This window comes from Phyllobates terribilis, unplaced genomic scaffold (genome assembly GCF_046119375.1).
Source record: "Phyllobates terribilis strain yellow unplaced genomic scaffold, ASM4611937v1 Scaffold_821__1_contigs__length_628702, whole genome shotgun sequence".
Taxonomy (NCBI): Eukaryota; Metazoa; Chordata; class Amphibia; order Anura; family Dendrobatidae; genus Phyllobates; species Phyllobates terribilis.
The window spans coordinates 505,501-518,046 of record NW_027363581.1 but is presented as its reverse complement, the minus strand read 5'-3'; positions in this window follow the sequence as shown (position 1 = coordinate 518,046).

Here is a 12,546-nt window from a genome sequence, read left to right as displayed (position 1 = left end):
ACGGTAAGAGCAGTGAGAATATGGAATTCACTGAGTGAGGAGACGGTGATGTCAGATTCACTACACCAGTTCAAGCGGGGACTGGATGCATTTCTAGATACCAGGCAGATTTCAGCATATACTTAAAAATAAAATAAAATAGTAAGTTGATACAGGGATTTATTCTGACTGCTGGTTTCAGAGTCAGGAGGGAATTTTTCCTCAGGTGAAGATTGGCCAAATCATTTGGGGTTTTTGCCCTCCTCTGGATCAACTTTAGCAATTACAGAACTAACAGGTCGAACTTGATGGACGCAAGTCTTTATTCGGCTTTTACTAACTATGTTTACAAACTATGTTACTATGTTTTGGAAGAATGTTCTCTGGTCAGATGAGACAAAAGTCGAGCTTTTTGGGAAAAACCATTAACATAGAGTGTACAGGAAAAAAAAAGAGGCATTCAAAGAAAAGAACATGGTCCCTACAGTCAAACATGGCGGAGGTTCCCTGATGTTTTGGGGTTGCTTTGCTGCCTCTGGCACTGGACTGCTTGACCGTGTGCATGGCATTATGAAGTCTGAAGACTACCAACAAATTTTGCAGCATAATGTAGGGCCCAGTGTGAGAAAGCTGGGTCGCCCTTAGAGGTCATGGGTCTTCCAGCAGGACAATGACCCAAAACACACTTCCAAAAGCACTATAAAATGGTTTTAGAGAAAGCACTGGAGACTTCTAAGGTGGCCAGCAATGAGTCCAGACCTGAATCCCATAGAACACCTGTGGAGAGATCACAAAATGGCAGTTTGGAGAAGGCACCCTTCAAATATCAGGGACCTGGAGCAGTTTGCCAAAGAAGAATGGTCTACGATTCCAGCAGAGCATTGTAAGAAACTCATTGATGGTTACCGGAAGCGGTTGTTCGCAGTTATTTTGGCTAAAGGTTGTGCAACCAAGTATTAGGCTGAGGGTGCCAATACTTTTGTCTGGCCCATTTTTGGAGTTTTGTGTGAAATGATCAAGGTTTTGATTTTTGCTTCATTCTCTTTTGTATTTTTTCCTTGCAAGCAAATTAAATGAAGATAATAATACCAAAGAATTTGTGATTGCAATCATTTTCAGGAAGAAACTGAGTATTATCTGATAGAATTGCAGGGGTGCCAATACTTTTGGCCACCACTGTAATAAGTGAGCTGTCATTTATTCATAAGACGTTCTATTCTTCAGAGCTGAGACTGTAAAATAAAAAGTGAACAATAAAATATCTGATGACTGTTCTTTCACTGTGAGTAAGAAACAGATAATAAAATTAAAGGAAAAAATAACTGAGGGGAGAACCCTGCAGGTTTATTGTCCTTCTATAGCTGTATGGTGGCAGGATGGTGACACTGCTGGAGTCCTGGTGAGGATCTGCATGATATTCATTTCTGTTGACTTTTTATTGCCAACATATTCTGCAGTGATGTACATATAGTCCCTGCCCACAATGCGGTACACATGAGGGACAATTTCATATTAAGCCAAGTAACCTATGATGTCAAGGTCTCATATTTACAAGGTGCTTATTGGCAATCTGAGCCGGCGAATGGCTCTGTGTCCGTATATTCGCTATATACTGCCCGCAATATCTTGTAGAAAGCTCACAGTGACTAAAATGTATAAATAGTTCTCTTTGGAGAATTTAATTAGATCCATTCATACCTTACCTTATAATGAGGACTTAAAGGGCTTTTATAACTAGGTAAAACAAGCTTAACGGGACTGTCCAGGACTTATATATTAATGACCGATTTTAGGATAAGTCATCAACAGGGTGGGACTGGGCTGGCGGGGTACCCTTCTGCAGAGGAGAGGGGGAGAAGAGAATGAAAAAATAAAAAAACCTGCGGTTTTAAGGGGCACGGGCCCTTTAAAAGCGCAGGCACAGTGTATGCAGGGACGCGCGCACGCGGCGTTCATTACCTGAACCGCCGCGACACACGTCCCAGTGAAGCAGCTGAAGCTGCGCGTCTCCCTTCCCCGGCCGGCGTATGACGTCACCGGAGAAGGAGGACACCGCACGGGAGAGCAGGAAGGTAAGAGGTGTCTGTGTGTGTGTCTGTGTGTATATGAGTGGATGCAGAATGGGATGGGCCCCTGGCTGGACACACAAGGGGGGGCCCGGTTAGACACACAAGGGGGGACCCTGGCTGGACACACAAGGGGGGGACCGGATGGACACACAAGGGGGGCCTTGCTGGACACACAAGGGGGAGCCCTGGCTGGACACACAAGGGGGAACCCTGGCTGGACACACAAGGGGGAGCCCTGGCTGGACACACAAGGAGAAGCCCTGGCTGGACACACAAGGGGGAGCCCTGACTGGACACACAAGGGGGAGCCCTGGCTGGACACAAAAGGAGGGAGCTGGATGGACACACAAGGGGGAACCCTGGCTGGACCCACAAGGGGGAGCCCTGGCTGGACACACAAGGGGAAGCCCTGACTGGACACACAAGAGGGAACCCTGGCTGGACACACAAGGGGAACCCTGGCTGGACACACAAGGGGGAACACTGGCTGGACACACAAGGGTGAGAGCCTGGCTGGACACACAAGGGGGAACCCTGGCTGGACACACAAGGGGGGGAGCCTGGCTGGACACATAAGGGGGAGCCTGGCTGGACACATGGGAAAGGGTGGGCAGGATGGCTATATGGTGGGGCAGGCTGGACACATGGAGGCCAGGATGGATATATGAGGGGGATGGATATATGGCGGGCCGGATATATGGGGGGCGGGGCAGGCTGGACACATGATGGCCAGGATGGATATGTGGGGGGCAGGCTGGACACATGGGGGGCTAGGATAGGTATGTGGGGGGGCAGGCTCGATACACGTGGGCTAGGATAAATATATGGAGGGGCCACGCTGGACATATGGGGGCCAGTATGGATATATGGGGAGGTGTCAGGATGGATATATGCAGGGGGAAGGGCAGGATGGATATATGAGGGGGCAGGCTGGACACATGGAGGCCAGGATGGATATATGGGGGGCAGGCTGGAAACATGGAGGCCAGGATGGATATATTGGGGGGGGCAGGCTGGACACATGGAGGCCAGGATGGTTATGTAGGGGGGGCATGCTGGACACATGGAGGCCAGGATGGATATATGGGGGGGCAGGCTTGACACATGGGGCTTTAGGACAGATATATGGGAGGGGGCAGGCTGGACACATGGAGGCCAGGACAGATATATGGGGGGCAGGCTGGAAACATGGAGGCCAGGATGGATATGTGGGGGGGCAGGCTGGACACATGGAGGCCAGGATGGATATATGGGGGGAACAGGAGGGCCACATGGGGGACTAGGATGGGTATATGGGAGGGGGCAGGCTCGATACACGTGGGCTAGGATAAATATATGGAGGGGTCACACTGGACATATGGGGGCCAGAAGGGATATATGGGGGGTGTCAGGATGAATATATGCAGGGAAGGGGGGGCCAGGATGGATATATGGGGGTGCCAGGCTGAACAAGGGACTTAATTACTGTTTGGTGCCAGATTGAGGAACATACTTTATTAGTTTATGGTGGCCAGTGAGGAACATTATTATTTTAGAGTCCAATTAGAGACATTATTACTTCTGTAATATAATTTACTTTTTAGGAAATTGTTTTCCATGGGATAGGACAAAAGCGGGCTCCTGTTACTGTGCAGGGCGGCACTATCTCGCTTTTTTTCTTCAACTGGTGTAGCGTAGAAGTCGGGGGGTGGAGTGGGAATATTCCCTAGAAGAGATCAGTTATTGATAACTGTGTGTTATTTTCTGCAGAGATGATTCCTGGCTGGAAGAAGTGATGGCCGTCTGTGCCAGATGAAGAAGAAAAGCGGAGATGAAGGACTTCACCTAGAGACGTCACTGGTGAGTCAGTGTATTACATGTGACTCGCCCCCTGGGCCGTGGGGCACTCGGATCCGTGCAATAGGGAGACGATGGGGGTAGTAGTGGCGACCCGGTTCTGTGGCTCAGGGTGGTCAGGCCAATGGTAGTCTGCTATGTTCTGCTGATAATGTCCGACTACGCCACCCGTGGATTGCGGTTATTAGGAACCGCCGCTGCATGCAGACCGCTGGGGCTGATGAGGTGTGCAGCTAGGGTAGTGTGACTCTCCACGGGAAGAGTGCGGCCCCAGGGCAGTATAATGGATGTTGGGAGTGATGGTAGTGGGAGTCCCAGTGCTGATTGTGCTGGAGGAGCAAGGAGCACACAGACAACAGGTTGCAGTTCAGGGTCTTTACTAAACAGGTAAACTGACCCACAAACAGTCCCGGCTAGGAGGGGACCTGGATGTCTGAGAGCAACGGGGAAATTGGCCCTGGTCAGGGTGAGGGTGTAGGCCTACCGTGCTTTATGCACTCCTTCTGGCTATCTCCTCCTGATAGGGTAACAGCCCACGTTTCCGAGCTTTCCGTGTTTTCTCGCCTGTATGGCCTGCGACGTGGGTTCCTTTCTGCTCCCAGCCTTGTATGGCTTTACTGGTCCCTTCTGTTGTGGCAGGGCCTCCAGGCTTCTTAGGCCAAGGAATATACAGTCCCTTGCGGACTGGTTCTCTGCTGGGGGATGTGGAATCCTTCCAGCCTCAGACACCAAAGTCTGGTAGATTAAGTCTGTTATCTGCCAAGACAGGCTTGCTTCGCCTCTTGTCTCTGGCTTGTGGCTCTCCTCCTGCCACACTTCCTCTTAGGTGCAGTGCAACTGTCTGTCCCTGCTCTGCTGAGACACCTCTCAGTCCTGAGACAGGTCATCTGGGTTCTCTCTAACCCTGCCCCCAGCACCAGCTTTTATAGGGGCAGCCTGCTCCCCCTACTGGCCTGAGCCAGGAGGCATTGCATGCTAATGTTCCCCTGACTAGAGAACCTCCCCCCTGCTCTCAGACACAGCTTTAATTACACTTGTGGCATCCAGGCCAGGGTGACACATTCCCCCCTAGTGAAATTTAGTACTCCGGGACTAAACAGTAAACAAAGACAATATGCATATCAATAAAACATTAATAGACAGACGACGCACAAATTGAGTTCTTAAGGTCACAGTGTGGCCTGTGACCGGGTGTCCATATCACCAGCACAACGGGGAGCCTTAACCAGGTGGGGGTCTGTCCTACCCCAAGTCCTTCACAGTCTTAGTTCATTCCTGGGTTAGGCTCTGAACGAAGTCCATACAAGGTCCCGGTTATAAAAAGTCCATAACCTGTGAGTCCTTACGGTAGCTGCAAGAAACTGAAACAGAGTATTACCAAACATGCATGTAACTTTGCAAACAATTCAACATTTGGCAACAGGGTTATTTACAATTTTAGTACACTCTATATTCTCCAGCGAGCGGGTATCTGTCCCTTTGTGCTCCTGGTTGACCTACGTAGCCCACTGTCTGGTGGTGGACTGACTTGGCTTTCCCCACTAGCGTTAGGGGTGCAGCTACCAGCTGGGTGTACAGGTAGGGCAGGCAGCTGTCTGCGGGTCCTTTGGCTTACCGCAGGCATGGCAGGCTCACTGTCAGCAGAGGGTTGACTCTCCTGGGCTGCTGGTACAGGCTCTTCTGCCTCTGGAACTGCTTGCTCCTCTTCACCTTCCGGCTCTGGTGTTGGTTGTTGCTGTGCCGGTTGCAGGAAATGCAGGACAGGTACCACTATGGCATCATTTATGCGAGTCCAGGACTGAGGGAACTCTCCGAGAACGGTGCTGATCATTTCTTCTTTGTCCTCTGCGGGTTCAAGGTCACTCTGATCCTCTTCTGCACTACGGAGTTGCTCAGGGCACCTTTTGAGATGGTCTCTGGAGACGACACTAGTGGTTTCTCCTCCGTCCTTGGTGATTACGCACACCTTTGGGTTGTCGTGGTCAGACTGCAGTACGGTGTAGGGTTCCCTTTCCCACTGGTCGTCCAACTTATGTAGCCTTCTTTTTCGCTTTAGGACTTGCTCACCAGGTTCTAGGGGACTAGCAGGGGCGTGTTGATTGAAGAGTCTTTCTTGCTTCTCTCTCACCTGGGCCAGGCTCTTCTCCACACTCTCCTGTACCTTCTTGTACTGCAGTTGCCTTTCCGTATCCCAGTCCGCATCCGGGGAGGTGTCCTCAGGTATTAGGACTCCCATCTCCAGGTCTACGGGCAGCTTTCCTGGTCTAGCTCGCATCAGGTAAGCCGGGGTGCAGTTTGTAGCATTCACCGGGATATTGTTGTATAGGTCTATCAGGTCCGGCAGTTTTTCTGGCCACAGGCTGCGTTCCTCCAGGGGCAACGTCTTCAGGAGATCAATGACTATATTGTTCATCTTCTCACACATCCCGTTGGTTTGGGGGTGGTAAGGCGTTGTACGAATCTTCTTACAGCCATAGAGGTTGCAGAACTCCTGGAAGATTTCAGCCTCGAACGCTGGACCCTGGTCTGTCAGGACCTGTTCCGGATACCCGTGTGGATGGCAGAAATATTGCTGGAAGGCTCTGGCCGCTGTTTGGGCTGTCAAGTCCTTTACCGGGACCACCACTAGAAAACGGGAATAGTGGTCCACGATTGTCAGGGCATAGATGTATCCTGACCGGCTGGGAGCCAATTTGACGTGGTCCAGAGCTACCAGCTCAAGAGGCTGCGTGGTGACGATGGGCCTCAAGGGTGTCTTCTGGCTGGCACGGTCCTTCCTCCTTAGGTGACAAGGGCCACAGTCTCTGCACCATTTTTCTACAGCTCCTCTCATGCCGACCCAAAAGAATCTTCCTCTTAGTAGGAACTCCAGTTTCTTCCAACCGAAGTGTCCCGCTCTGTCATGGTAAGCCCCCAGGACCATAGCTGCATCCCTCCTTGGGACCACGACTTGCCAGGTCAGCTCGTGCGTCCGGTGGTTGACAATCCTTCTGCACAACTTGCCTTCGTAGAGGAACAGCTTGCTCTTCTCCTTCCATAGCTGCTTGGCTTCCTCTGGGGCATCTGGATCTAAGCGGGCGTCTTCCCGGGTCAGCAGATCTTTCACCAGGCAGACTGCAGGGTCACTATCTTGGGTCTCGGCCCAGCTGTGGTGAGGTAGGGGATTCATCATCACAGTTGTTAGATCCTCCTCCTTCACGCGGTGAGAGTGTTGAGCGGCTCCATACCGGTGAAACGCGGGGAGTTCTACCTCCTCCAGCTCTTCTGGGTCTTCGTCACCTTCAGGTAAGTGAGGCATCCTTGATAGGGCGTCCGCGTTGGCGTTGGTTTTGCCTGCCCGGTACTTGATCACGAAGTCATAGTTGGAGAGACGGGCCATCCACCGCTGTTCCAGGGCACCCAGTCTTGCATTGTCCAGGTGTGTCAACGGGTTGTTGTCCGTGTACACGGTGAACTTTGCGGAGGCCAGGTAATGCTTGAAGCGTTCCGTCACGGCCCACACCACCGCCAAGAATTCTAGCTTGAAGGAGCTGTAATTCTCCGGGTTCCTTTCGGTGGGCCTCAGCTTCCGGCTGGCGTATGCGATCACCTGTTATCTGCCCTGTTGGTTTTGGGACAATACGGCTCCCAGTCCCACATTACTGGCATCTGTGTGGAGAATGAAAGGCTGGCCATAATCAGGGTAGGCCAGGATCTCATCCCCTGTGAGGGCCATCTTTAGCTGGCGGAAGGACTCCTCTTCCGGTTTATCCCACTTGAAGGGCGGCTTTTGCCTCCTGGACTTAGACTGTCCGATCAGGAGGTCCTGCATAGGAGCTGCCATCTTGGTGAACCCGGGGATGAATCTTCGGTAGTAGCCTACCAACCCGAGAAACTGTCTCACCTCTTTGATGTTCGAGGGGCTTGGCCAGCTCTTGATTGCCGTGACCTTGTCAGGGTCGGGGGCCACTCCTTCCGCGCTTACCACGTGCCCTAGGTACTGGACCTTTGGTTTCAGCAGGTGACACTTAGATGGTTTCACCTTCAGGCCATAGCCTGCCAGGGCTTCGAACACCTCGGCCAGGTGCTTCAGATGGTCCTCATAGGTCTTCGAATAGACGATCACGTCGTCCAGGTAAAGGAGGACCGTCTCGAAGTTTCGGTGCCCTAGACAGCATTCCATCAGCCACTGGAAGGTCCCTGGTGCGTTGCAGAGCCCGAAAGGCATGCAGTTGAATTCGCTCAGTCCCATCGGGGTGGTGAAGGCGGTCTTCTCCTTGTCAGCCTCTGCCACAGGAACCTGCCAGTACCCGCTAGTAAGGTCCAAAGTAGAAAAGAAGTTAGCTGATTTTAGTGCGGCTAAAGACTCCTCTATTCTAGGCAGCGGATATGCGTCTTTGTGAGTGATACGGTTGATTTGTCTATAGTCGACGCACATTCTCATGGTGCCGTCTTTCTTTTTGACCAGAACCAAGGGGGCTGCCCAGGGGCTACAGCTGTCTCTAATAACCCCAGCTTCTTTCATCTCTCTTAGCATGCCCCTTGCGTTCTGATAATGTGCAGGGGGTACAGGTCTGTGCCTCTCTTTTATCGGTGGGTGGCTCCCTGTGGGGATGTGGTGTTCTATCCCCTCTACTCTGCCGAAGTCTAGCGGGTGCTTACTAAAGACTCTCTCGTACTCCTGTACCACCCAGTAGACTCCTTGTTTTTGGTGCAGGGGAGTGGAGTCAGCACCCACGTGGAGTTTCTGGCACCAGTCCTCCTTTTGTTTCTGGGAGCCATTACTCTCCGCCTGTGGAGATGGAGGCAAAGGTTCCACGGCCCTGATAGCTTTGTGTTCGACCACAAACAGCTTGGCAAGTGTAGCGTACCTGGGTAAGTGTACCTCCCTCTCCCCAATGTTGAGGATGCGGACGGGCACCCTCCCATGACGGACATCAACCACCCCCCGGGCTGTCAAAATGGTGGGCCTGCTGTCTGAGTACACGGGTTCTACCATGTCTTGGTAGTCTCTACCTCTCAACCCGATTGCAGTCCGACACCAGATCATCATTTCACTTTTGGGAGGCATGGAAATGGGGAATGGGTCACTCAGTCTTACGCTACCGATCTCACCACCAGACAGTTCTACCTGCTGCCGTCTCATCAGGGCCTTTATCTCCTTGTTGAGGATTCTCTGTTGGCTGGAACTAGCATTCACCGCCACCTGTTGTAAGATTACAATTACCTCTGAAAGACAATTTTCAATCACGTTAGTACCCACAGTTATTTTAGGGTGACTTTCATGACGGTCAATGTCCACAATAATCACTCCCTGTGCCGGTAGTTCAACTTTACCAATCTTAATGGTCATCTCCTTGAACCCCATCTGCGGCACGGGTAAGCCATTACTGGCGATGATGCTCAAGTTACCGTCTGGATACCGTGTGATATCAGCATCAGTCCAATACTGCTTAAAAAGTACATAAGGGATAGTGGTTACTTGTGACCCAGTATCCAGCAAGGCGCTCATGGGGATACCGTCCAGCACCACGGGTAAAACCGTGCGCGCCCCAACGTACTTATTACGCCAATTGTAAGGGCCTGGTGATCTTATGCCTGGGGGTTGGCCCTCTGCCCCAGGTAGACCCGTTTAAATTACAGTACCTGGAAATGTGTCCGGGCTGGTTGCATCGACGGCAAATGGGCTGTCCATCCTCTGCGTAGCGGTCTGTGGGCCTCCCTCGGAACGACGGGATCCTCCTCTGTCGACGCCATGGGACATTCTCCGGACTTGAAGCCAGCTCGATGGGTCTTGACGGGTCCACTTGCAACGCCTGGACGGTCCTGGTCAACGCCGCGACGCTCCTGGTCAGCTCCTGGACTTGGTGGTGCAGATCTTTCGACGGGGCTTGGTTCAGGGCCTGTGCATCAGCCTCCACGGAGTCCATAGAGGAGGGCGCCGCCTCCTGGTGGTAAGTGATAGCAGGGCGCCGGGGGTTTATAGCGCTACTGGTTGCAGATTCACGGAGCACCCTTATGGCCCTGTCCTTAAATTGGGCAAAGGTCAGGTCGGGGTTCTGAAAGAACATGAGGCGCAGTTGGGCCCTGTGGGCGCTAGACAGCAGACCTTCTATGAATTGTTCTGTTAGCAGCTTATCCGTTTCCTGCACACTGCCAGGGTCAGTTTGTTGAATAGCCCTCAAGGCTTCCTGCAGATTTAGGGCATAGTCTCTGATGCTGTCCTGTGCCCGCTGCTTACATCCATAGAACCTCATTTTAATCTCAGCGGAAGTACGTGTGTCAAAGGTACCCCGCAGCCGGGCCAGAATACCCTTCACAGTCCTTTTCTCCTCAGTGGGCCATGATTTTACCTCCCGCTGGGCTGCGCCAGTTAACTGCCCTGTTAATATGCTGACCTTCTGTTCCTCTGTCAGGGGGTAAACGTGGAACAAACTGTATAGCCTTTCCTTGAAGTCAGTTAGGGCATGGGGCTCCCCTGAGTATTTGGGCAGCCAGGCCGCTCCAGGGATGTAGGGCAAGGAAAAGGGCATCACCGCTGCTGCAGCTGCGTTGGTGGTAGTGGGCGCCTCTGTGTCCGTCATCTTCCTCCCCCCCTAGTTACGCGTGGCCTACCTTCCGACGATCCTCTTCTGTAGGCCGCGGCTCCGCTGCTGCTGCTATGGACGAGGACCTGGCGTCGCGTCCTGATGACGTCAGCGTCGCTCTCTCTCCCTTCCAGGACCTTGCGCAGCGTCGGTGCGTGGGGCGGAGCTTCGGATCTCGCGCGGTTTTGACGTCCACGCCCATCTTCTTCCCGCGCGGCGTCCTGAAGATGGCGTCCGATGGCGGGAAGCAGCTGCGGATGGTGGGAAGGCGGCAGAAGACGGCGGTAAAAGGTCCAAGATGGCGTCCGATGGCGGGAATCGGCTCCGGATGGCGGGAAACGACTCCGGACGGCGGGAAACTTTGCCACAGGTAAGTTACAAAAGTCTTTTTCAGGCACGCAGTACCCGGTGGTTGCGGGCACGAAATCCTGCCGACTACGCCAAAGCTGACTCGCCCCCTGGGCCGTGGGGCACTCGGATCCGGGCAATAGGGAGACGATGGGGGTAGTAGTGGCGACCCGGTTCCGTGGCTCAGGGTGGTCAGGCCAATGGTAGTCTGCTATGTTCTGCTGATAATGTCCGACTACGCCACCCGTGGATTGCGGTTATTAGGAACCGCCGCTGCATGCAGACCGCTGGGGCTGATGAGGTGTGCATCTAGGGTAGTGTGACTCTCCACGGGAAGAGTGCGGCCCCAGGGCAGTATAATGGATGTTGGGAGTGATGGTAGTGGGAGTCCCAGTGCTGATAGTGCTGGAGGAGCAAGGAGCACACAGACAACAGGTTGCAGTCCAGGGTCTTTACTAAACAGGTAAACTGACCCACAAACAGTCCCGGCTAGGAGGGGACCTGGATGTCTGAGAGCAACGGGGAAATTGGCCCTGGTCAGGGTGAGGGTGTAGGCCTACCGTGCTTTCTGCGCTCCTTCTGGCTATCTCCTCCTGATAGGGTAACAGCCCACGTTTCCGAGCTTTCCGTGTTTTCTCGCCTGTATGGCCTGCGACGTGGGTTCCTTTCTGCTCCCAGCCTTGTATGGCTTTACTGGTCCCTTCTGTTGTTGCAGAGCCTCCAGGCTTCTTAGGCCAAGGAATATACAGTCCCTTGCGGACTGGTTCTCTGCTGGGGGATGTGGAATCCTTCCAGCCTCAGACACCAAAGTCTGGTAGATTAAGTCTGTTATCTGCCAAGACAGGCTCTCTTCGCCTCTTGTCTCTGGCTTGTGGCTCTCCTCCTGCCACACTTCCTCTTAGGTGCAGTGCAACTGTCTGTCCCTGCTCTGCTGAGACACGTCTCAGTCCTGAGACAGGTCATCTGGGTTCTCTCTAACCCTGACCTCAGCACCAGCTTTTATAGGGGCAGCCTGCTCCCCCTACTGGCCTGAGACAGGAGGCATTGCATGCTAATGTTCCCCTGACTAGAGAACCTCCCCCCTGCTCTCAGACACAGCTTTAATTACACTTGTGGCATCCAGGCCAGGGTGACACACATGTACACTTACACTACACACGTGGTCAAAACTGTTGGTACCCCTCGTTTAATGAAAGAAAAACCCACAATGGTCACAGAAATAACTTGAATCTGACAAAAGTAATAATAAATTAAAAATCTATGAAAATGAACAAATGAAAGTCAGACATTGCTTTTCTGCTTCCACAGAATAAAAAAAATAAAATAAACTGATGAAATAGGCCTGGACAGAAATGATGGTTCTTCTTAACTTAATATTTTGCTGAACAACCTTTTGACGCAATCACTGCAATCAAACGACTCCTGTAACTGTCAATGAGACTTCTGCACCTCTCCACAGGTATTTTGGCCACTCCTCATGAGTAAACTGCTCCAGTTGTCTCATGGTTGAAGGTTGCCTTTTCCAGACGGCATGTTTCAGCTCTTTCCAAAGATGCTCAATAGGATTTAGGTCAGGGCTCATAGAAGGTCACTTCAGAATAGTCCAATGTTTTCCTCTTAGCCATTGTTGGGTGTTTTTAGCTGTGTGTTTTGGGTCATAATACTGTTGCAAGACCCATGACCTGCGACTGAGACCACGCTTTCTGACACTGGGCAGCACATTTCTCTCTAGAATCCCTTGATAGTCT